The sequence below is a fragment of the Rhinoderma darwinii genome, chromosome 1 (genome assembly GCF_050947455.1).
Source record: "Rhinoderma darwinii isolate aRhiDar2 chromosome 1, aRhiDar2.hap1, whole genome shotgun sequence".
Taxonomy (NCBI): domain Eukaryota; kingdom Metazoa; phylum Chordata; class Amphibia; order Anura; family Rhinodermatidae; genus Rhinoderma; species Rhinoderma darwinii.
The window spans coordinates 14,948,999-14,959,273 of record NC_134687.1 but is presented as its reverse complement, the minus strand read 5'-3'; positions in this window follow the sequence as shown (position 1 = coordinate 14,959,273).

Sequence of the window (10,275 nt, the reverse complement as noted above, 5' to 3'; positions counted from 1 at the left end):
AAGGGTATGTTCACACGGCTTATTTTCAGCTGTTTTTCGGGCCATAAACGCCCCGAAAAATAGATGAAAATACAGGGGCTGAATGCCTACAAACATCTGCCCATTGATTTCAATGGGAAAGCGGCGTCCCGTTCCCACGTGGGCGATTTTTTTTACGTGTCATTTGTAAAATCGGCGCTTAAAAAAATGCCTCGTATAAAAGAAGTGCATGTCACTTCTTGAGCCATTTTTAGAGCGGTTTTTCATTGCTTCAATAGAAAAACAGCTCCAAAAACAGCCGTAAACGCATCAAAAAACAAAATCCCTTGAAAACAGCTCTGTATTTTACAGCCGTTTTTTGTTAAGCATGTGAACATAGCCTTCGATTTCTATTGCTACAAGAAACATAAGGCATTGGGGAGTAGTGGCTTCTGGATACTTTTGACGCCAACTTTTAAAAAGGAATAACTAAGAGTTGGGCATTTTGATCTTCAACATGTCCGATCCTTTTTTTTTTCAAACAGAATAAGTCATGGGAATAGTCAGGCTGCCCCATATACTAGACTGTCGAAAAAATGAACAGGATCGGCAGTCAGCGTGTACGGCTAGCTTTATAGAGAACCTGTCACTTCTCCTGACACGTCTGTTTTAGTAATTATTTGTATTCCCCATAAAATAACAATTCTGGAACATCTTTTCTTAAAACTCTGTGTTGTGCCATCCCTCTGTTATTCCTCCTAGAAATTTATGAAAAAAGTAACAGCTGAGTGTAACTATTCACCTTATCAATTGGGTGTGTTTCTACACAGTCTCACTCTGTCAGAACGGATTGGACAGTGTCAGTCTGTGTAGGGACACACCTCCAACTGGCAACACCCAGATTTTTTTTATATAAATTTCTAGGAGGAATAACAGAGGAACAACACAGGGCTTCTAATAACAGAGGAACAACACAGAGCTCTAAGAAAAGATGCTCAGAATTGTTGTTTCATGGGGAAAACAATTACCTACTAAACCGGACATGTCAGGAGAGGTGATGGTGATGGGTCCTCTTTAAGAACAATTTTCAGAGAAGATTTGTTGCCAATCAGATTCCAGCTCTTATTTTTCATAGCTGCTGTAGACCCTAAAAAATGCAACCTGATTAGTTACCATGAGAAGCTGTTACATGTTTCTTTTGTATTAATTTTGAGGACGCCCATATGTGTTTGGACACCCACATGGAAAAATGAGATTCATTGTGAACGAATGTTAAAGGGTAACTAAACGTTTGACAATCTTCTGACATGTCATAGTGACATGTCAGAAGTTTTGATTGGTGGGGGACCCCTACCAATAACTAAAACGAAGCGGCATAATTGCATGTGTGAGCGCTCAGCCGCTTAGCTTCTGTTCTGCTTTTTCCGGAATGAATGTAGCGGTGTATGGACTCAATATAAAGTCTCCGAGCCCGTACTCCGATACATTGGCTTTCCGGAGAAAGCCGAACAGAAACTAAGCAGCTGAGTGCTCATATGAGCACTTCTGCCGCTTTGTTTGAGCGATTCGTGGGGGTCTCAGTGCTCGGACCCCCACCAATCAAAACATCTGACGTCACTATGACATGTCAGAAGTTTGTTGAACGTTTAGTTACACTTTAAGTTTTAAATCGGAGGGCACATAGTTCTCGTGTAGTAGCTAGAAAGATAACAAAGAAAGGAAGCAAAATATATAATAAGGGGACTCATTCAATCATACCTCCCAACCGTCCCGGATTCAGCGGTACAGTACCGGATTCAGGGAGGTGTCCCGCTGTCCCCGACTGTATGTCCTGGATGGTATGCCCCGGTGTCAAGTGTATTTGCGTCCTCAGGACGCAGATACTGTGGAACCCAATGCTAAAAGCAGGGTACTGTCAGCTCCCTGCTTCGGCATTAGTTCAGAACGGTAGAGCAGAGGGAGCTCCTCCACTCACCAAGGACTCCCTGGGCAAAGCGCTACTTTAAGCACTGTGCCCGGGAAAGCACTTGACGTCACTGTCCATATATGGACAGTATCATCCGTGGCTCCTCTAGAGTGGAATCCCCGTTGCCGACGCTCTGGCAGGGGACTCCATTCCAGGAGTAGTGACAGTGACATCAGGACAGTGACATCAGGGGGCACTATATTCCGGAGGGGGTAGCGCTATCTACAGGGAGGTGGAGCTATCTTCAAGGGGGTGTGCCACTATCTACATGGGCACTGTGGCACTATATAGGGGCACTATCTACAGGGGACACTGGCATTATCTACATGGGCACTGTGGCACTATCTAAATGGGCACTGACTTTATTTGTGGGCACAGGCATTAGGGGCAGCTAAGGGGGCATTATACTGTATGGTGTCAGCTAAGGCGGCATTATACTGTAAGGGGGATGCTATTATACTGTATGTGGACAGCTGTGGGGGGATTCTACTGCATGGGAGAAGCTATAGGGCATTATACCGTATAAGGGCAGCTATGGGGGCATTAAGCTGTATGGGGCAGCTATGGGGTATTTTACTATATGGTGGCATCTGTGTGTGCATTATACTGAATGGGGGGCATTATACTGTATGGGGTAACTATGGAGGCATTATGCTGTATGGGGGTAGCTATTGGGCATTATGCTGTATGGGGGAATTTGTTTGGGCATCATACTGCATGGGGGCATCTATGTGGGCATTATACTGTATGGTGGCAGCTATTTGGCATTATACTGTGTGAGAGGCACTATGGGAGCATGATACTGTGTGGGCTGAAACGGGTGTGTAGGATCAGGGATTGGGTGGGATTAAAGGCGTGACTTAAAAGGAAAAAATGTACGCTACGCGCGCTGCATCGGATGTCCCTCTTTGTGATACTTGAAAGTTGGAAGGCATGATTCAATCCTTAAAGTTGAATGTAAACCCGACCATTATGTATTTCATTAAAATATGTTCCCAAAATGTGTTCAGTCCCTTGGTCCTACAATGTAGAGCACCAATCTCTCCCAGGTTCTTTTCCTTAAAAATCTATAGATGCAAGATGGTGCACTCACCCTAGGTGCACCCTCCAGGAGGGACCTACCTAGAGCAGAGTCAGACAGACCTAGGATTGTCTCGGAAGGCACCATCATTATTTAGTCTGAGAGGTTTGTGTGTGGAAAAAAACCTCAACCAGTCCAAGAACCACTTTGGATGGCATCTTGAGCAACCTGTACACCCATGGGTGTTGTAAACACAATTTGGTTTGCGCTATCTCTTATTGCTTTGGGGTCATCATCAGTAAGGCAATGTGGAGATCAGAAGGAGGTGACCTCATGCTACATATGGACCATTGCTTCCATACCTGGTGGCACTCTTCTGTCTCTAGGCTAGGGCTACATGGCACAATGGAGGGAACAGTTGTTCTACAGTACATCCCAATAAATGATTTGGCGACCTCACTAATGAGCACAGCTTATATAGACGTGGTATATTAAGCTGGTGACCATGATAGAACGAAAACCTCAAAGCGTCTACTAAAGGCCCATGGGCCACCAATTAGATAGCTTTGCCCTAAATGAAATCTGACATGATCTAGTTTTAGATGTAAGCTTCGTCCTTCACATTAGTGAATGTTACAATCTCAATAATGGCAGTGTCTTCAATCAGAGTTTCCCGAGCGGTGAAGGTGACTTTGGATTGCAGTTTCTATAAAGCTCTGTGTAGAATACTCTGTTAGAACCAGCAGGTTGTCTTCCAACAAAGCAAGTCCTTGTAATTTTGTGCTGTTTCGATAGACATGCATTAAGCCAATTGCTAAGTCCTTCCGGCACATCACCAGCAGAGCATTGACCACTAAATATAGAGTAGGCTGGAGTCCGAATGACGTCATCGGTATTGTTGATGTTGATATGTTGGTTAAAGGGATACTAGACCGAGCTGGAGGATAGAGAAACAAGAAGTGACCTTCACAAAATGACTCTAAACATGATCATTGCATCTAGATGGGTCTGTCTTTCAAAGCCTTACAGCCCTATCGAGCCGCGCAGAAACACCCAACAGTTGGTGGTGGTCAACATTCAAGGGTAACCAGCTCATTACACCATGCTGAAGACAAACCCATACAATGCATCGTGCTGATGGATTATCCAGTACATTATAAAGTTTTGGACTTGGGAAATGGGCCCAACAAAGGAAATTATCTGAGGACCACCCTTCATCCTCACAGAATATAGGACTTAGTGGCAAGTGATTGGCTCCAAAGTCAGCTCCAAATGGCGTTGTCTTCGGCTGGACCTTTGGAACCCATCATCATGTCAGAGCCTGGGTCCACCAGAGGTTCTTCTGGTTCTCTGGTGGACAATCAATGTGTTATCTATTAAAGAGGTTCTCCGGTCAAGAATAATTCAGTCTTTGGCCAAAGTTATGGACGTGACCCGGATACTCTACCAGGCTGAAGTCCATGCTGAAAATGACAGTGTAACAACCCAGTACGGTCACGAGTCACTTCGGTGATCTTAGATATTGTGTCCATTACAGGTATAGATATTATGGTCACTGATCTGGGAAGTCATTAAAGGGGATTTCCACATACAAATTTTAATTGGCCAAAAATTAGCACATTTAGAAATAAGAACAGCAGCTGAAGTTTGCTCTTTGTGTTTTATCTACTCTCAGAGATATCTGCATTTTTGTATTCAGTTGTGGGGGACATTTTATCAAAAGAGGCAGCCATATTGGTTGTCACCTTTAAATTTTCTTCTAAGGAACCAATGGCAAAACTGTTACTTTGTAATTAATTGACATGTTGGATAACTGAAAGCCGATATGAGTGGGACCAGCCAATCAGAGAATCAATAGATACTCTTGTAGGGGCAAGTTCTGACAATAGTGGGCCCCAAGAGTACTATTAAATCGTGTTCGTCATAAGGGAGGGGCTGTGACAACCTCTCATAAATTTGGGGTCATCATCACCTTGAAAAAAAAGAGAGGTTGTCACTGCTACAGAGTGGAATTACACTTACGGGGGAAATCTAAGATTGCAAAAAAGGGTCTGTTTTTTTTCCCCAGAAACAGCGCCACTCTTGTCCATGGTAGTGCAGCATTCAAGAGAATGGGGGAAAGCTGCAGTACCAGACACAGCCATATGAACAAGGGAGGCGCTGTTTCTTGGAAAAATTAAGGTATTTAAAGAATATTAAAAAAAATTCTAATGGAGTTTACGATTGAGTTCTATTTAAAATGACATATAAATTATTTGTTAATTTATACAAAAATATGTAAATTCTATCCCTCCCTTCCCCCCATAAAAAAATTAATTGTGTAAAATGTTGAAAATGATAAATCAACATAATGTAAGTATTTTCCTCTCCTTCATCTTCTCCAGTGAGACTTCTCTTCTTCATCTAACCCACTTGTGAATCCTCATCACTTTTTGAGGAAGGGAAAATGTCTTTTTCATTCGTTTTTCTCCTAAAGTGTTTTTTTTTTTGCAGTCATTTATATTCACATCCTCTCGTCCCTTGGAATTTCACCTGTCAAGGGAGGTTCATCATCTGAAAGTTGCACTATATTGAGTGGAGAAACATTCTGAATATTTGAAATAAAGATTGCAGAATGTTAAGAGAAAATACGGTATGAGCTGGACTATGCCAGGATAATAAAAAAATAATAATCTAAAAATAATGAAAATATCGTCCTTTTGGCTTAAGTTTTACCTGTAGGTGACCCAGGGCCACATGTTTCCATGAGGTCGGGTAGTTTGGAAGCCTATTGGGTGTGTGGGTCCAGTGGGACCTGGTGGGCACCAGAAAAACACTTGGGGATAGTAACTGACTTGACTATTAGGGTGTATGGTGCATACAAGGTCCTGACATCGGGTAGCGTTAGGACGTTATATGCGATGCAGCACAGAACTGTGCCAAGGCCAGAGGTGGCAGCCTGAGGGGATCTGGAACGGGGCCCTTTCTTCCCTGGGCCCCATTGCAAATGTATTATTTTTTTATGCTACTGGGTGGCCACTTGTCCTCAATTCTTACTGAGCCTTCTGTCTATTAGGGTTAGGGATTGGCAAGGAGCCCCTTCCTCTTCTCAGCACCAGATTACGGTTTGTAGGGGCCCCAGGGCAAAATTTTGGTGGGAGACACCATCCCACCCACCTGACCCCCTATCGCAGCCTCATATGCCTGGCCCTGTCCACTGCAGTGTATGGGAGTTATGAAGAAATCAGAGCTAGCGACTCTCTAAGACGTCAAAGGAGAGGGCCGCACAGATGCGTTTCTACCTTTCCACCTCTTCTTGGATGGATGGAATCACTGGACAGCCATCAGCGCACCCTTGTTTTCCTGAGAGGTGGGGTTCCCAGAGGTGAGCAGTGTATATACTACCCACATAAATAATGACTACTGGGAGTAGCGAGAAAATTCTGGGGGTGGCAGATTGAACGAACTACCCTGGGTAGGGATGGTGGAAGGTGGACCTAAATCCTCAAGGTGTTGGAGGCCCTGGCACATGTACCCTTGGAGCCCTCTCTATAATCTGCCCATATTGGTGTAACATGTTCACAAAATGTTATGCTTACGTTACCTCTAAAGTAGTAGTATTTATTCAGTAGTATTGTTACATGAAGCTGCAAATTGTGTTCACCACGAGATGAAACAGGTAGAAAGAGGAAAGATTACATATTCCTAAATCAAAAATAATGAACAATTTATCAGTAATCATTCAATGCAGCAAGCACTGGGTGTGTTATTGTATGTGAGGGAAGGCATAGCTTGCTGCTTGCAGTACAGAAAATGTAAACTGGCGCATATTTCTACCACTAGGTGGAGTATTGAGCGGGAATGTTGTGAGTGTTCCCTCTTAACAGCACACCATGTGGTCAGGCCTGGTACTGCAAGCAAAAATATATTAGTATTGTAGTAACCTTCTAAAGCTGGGCAAACGTTAAGGCTTGGGGAGCCTACGATGAAATCTGGGTATACAGGGAGCCAACTGTGATTTTGTGGCTCAAGGACCCATAAACACCCGGAGCCGGCCATTCAAGGCAGCTCTGGATTTTGTGCTGCTCTCCATTTAACTCTCAGGTGGAGCTGCTTGGGTCCATGGCCAGTGCTGGGAGCGAGATGCTGACCCCGGAGACAAGGGAAGTGGTCGATATCTAGTGACATATACTGAATGGATATTATTCTAGGGTTTGGATATCAGACTATGCACAGAATAGAATGAAATGGTGTCCTGGACCCGTTACGTAAGGCCTCAGCTCATCTCCGCACAGTGTTACTGACATGTCGGAGTCACATGCCGAGGCTCAGAAGGATTTTACCAGGAGGATAGTGTCAGGAGTGGTGATGTGGTTGTCATGGCAACAAGAAATGGGCACGAGCGTCTGGTAGAACAAAAAAAATAGATAAATGGAGATGGTACAACGCGTTGTCACAAGGGCAGGACGGTACAGATGTATTATTGCCTCTTTAATGGAACATTATATAATGCACCTCAATAACATAGACAGTGAACACACATGATGTACAGATGCAGCAGAGCCGAGTTTGTAATTTGTTACATCTCATTGTGTTATCGGCTCTTTTACATAGGACTGCAGGTCATCCTTACCATATCACAATGACAGGGATTATCTACTTTGGATAACCCCTTTTAATTAAAATGGTTTTCCATCATCAGGTACATAAAGCTTATTAATCGTTGACTAATGAAAAGTGCTGCAGCTTTCTAATATCCCTTACCTTTTAATTCCTCATTAACAAGATATCTACTTGCTGTCAGTGAATGAGAACATACTTTTTTGTACACTCAAAGGCTGAAAACTTGTGCAGACCCTTATAGTCCACAACTGAGGGTTTGTTACATTTGTATCCAACTAAATCCTAAATACATCAAAAGCAGAAATCTCTCTACTTTCCTGATAATTTGCTACAATGTATCAGTGCTGTTAAAATGTATCAGTCTGGAGACAAGGCTGTTTAGCTCACAGAGGATTTTCTAAAGTGGATACAATTGTAGCAAACCAGGCATCGCTGCACTCGGTCCTCAAGCTCGATGGTGTCAGGACCCCACTGAAGAAGCGCCAGGTGCGGGAAGAGTAAGTATGCAACCCGCTACCTATTAGATTAACCTAATAGATAGTGGATGATTATTTAAAAAAAATAAAATGTAAATGTTGGGACGGGCCCTGATGTGATCCGTCCACATGCTGCACCCGTGGCAAGTGCCTTGGTAGCCCCCTAGCTAGGCCCTTGGTTATATCTCAAGCCACCATGTGTAGGTTAGGAACAGTGGAGGGATCAGCTAATAATTACTTCTCTACTCCTTGGTGCTGGCATCAGAAGGAACTCAGTAGTTCCTACTGGCAGACAACCGCTGAGTAATTGATGAGGGTATTCACCAGGACACTATTTGTATCTGGCTGCTAGTCTTATCACAGTAGGACCACAAGTGGCCGCTAGCACAATAATGATGACAATGTAGTAATTCATCTATACCACAAAGCATCTTCTGAAGTCGCCAAAAAGTTGAGGTTCAAGGACCTATTCCAGACCAAGATAAAGGGGGCAGACACAGACCACGCTGGTCCAGCAGACAGATCTACTGCACCCACCTAGTCCCAGTAATGGGCACATTTTAAAGTTGCACTCCAGCAATTTCTTTTTTTTTGTGCCTACAAGTATATAGTGTAGCATAGACTGTTATTAAAGAATTATGTAGAGGCCCCTGTGTATACTTTGTATAAACCTGACGTGCCATTTATGGGTTGTCTGCCAACTTTGTTTCTTCTTCGCCTCTGATATGTTTCCCCTAATGTAGCCTACATTTCCCATCATGCCTCTGGATTTGCAAAAGCAGAGGGGGCGGAGTCTCATCACACTGCACTTGCTCTGCGTCCTATCAATGTGATAGTGATAGATCAGTGACAAAGAACTTCTGCCCCCTAACTGCAGAGTCTAAATGAATTCTATGTGATGCAGCTTCAGCCTGTCTCCTCTGCCTCCTGCTAGAGATAGATTTATCTTTGTCAGTTTTTACACAGGAGGCAGTGAGAAGCAGAATCTCATAGAAATACACTGGACTCTCTGTGCACAGCACAAACAGATAGTATAGACAGTTTGTGCCAAATGCGTTTTATAACCCTGCACTTAATCATTGTATAAATTCACATATTATATCACTGCACTCCTGGTGCTCAGATAGGGCAGAAATGATCTCTTCAGCAGCACTATATGAATGGGAAACATACAGAGGAACAAGGAGGGTGGAGCTGGGTGGAGAGGGGTGTCAGAGCTGCCAGGAGAAATTTGATAGGTGATGATGTAATCCTGTAGTTAAAAAAAACCCTACACAGGGGAGAGTGACCTCCTGTCTACACATGAGAGCATGCTCTATTCTGGAGGTCAGACTGAAATCACATGACACAACTGCCCATAATGAAAGGTTCCACAATGTAAAGATGCAAGTGAGCTGGAAAGAAACAAATGGCACTGCTAGAATATTGCTGGTGAATTCGAATTATATGTGCAAAAAAAAAAAACACCAAGAAAACCAATTGTCGGAGTACTTCTTTAATAGTAGTTGACTGCACAGATACAGGATTCCTATCTCATATCTATCTATCTATCTATCTATCTATCTATCTATCTATCTATCTATCTATCTATCTATCTATCTATCTATCTATCTATCTATCTATCTATCTATCTATCTATCTATCTATCTATCTCATATCTATCTATCTATCTATCTCATATCTATCTATCTATCTCATATCTATCTATCTATCTCATATCTATCTATCTATCTATCTATCTCATATCTATCTCTCTATCTATCTATCTATCTATCATCTATCTATCCCCTAACATACACCATTTATCACTACATGATCATTTTCTTCCTCCTGAAATTCCAAGAGCTCTTGAGCAAAGAAAGTTCTGAAGGACGGAGAGGTCAGATGCACAGAAGGTGAGATGACATTTCTGGGGCAGCGGCGTGCTCTCAGCTATCTGCCCTTCTTTCACCAGCAGTTATTATCAACCTACAGGAAAACAGAACTTGATGCTAAGTGAAGGGAACTTTTATCGGTGTCTTCAGTAAATATTTCAGGAAAGGCTCATCACTGCTCCCATGCCACACCAAGCAAATATTTCCAAAATACACCAAGCATGAATCCTGTATCTGTGCAGTCAACTACCAAAGAGTGTCCATTACCGAGACTAGGCGGAGGCAACGGTTCTGTCTGCTGGACCAGCGTGGTCTTTGTAGCTCCGTTCATCTTGGCTTAGAAGATTTTCTTGAATCTCCACTTTTTGGCAAATTTAT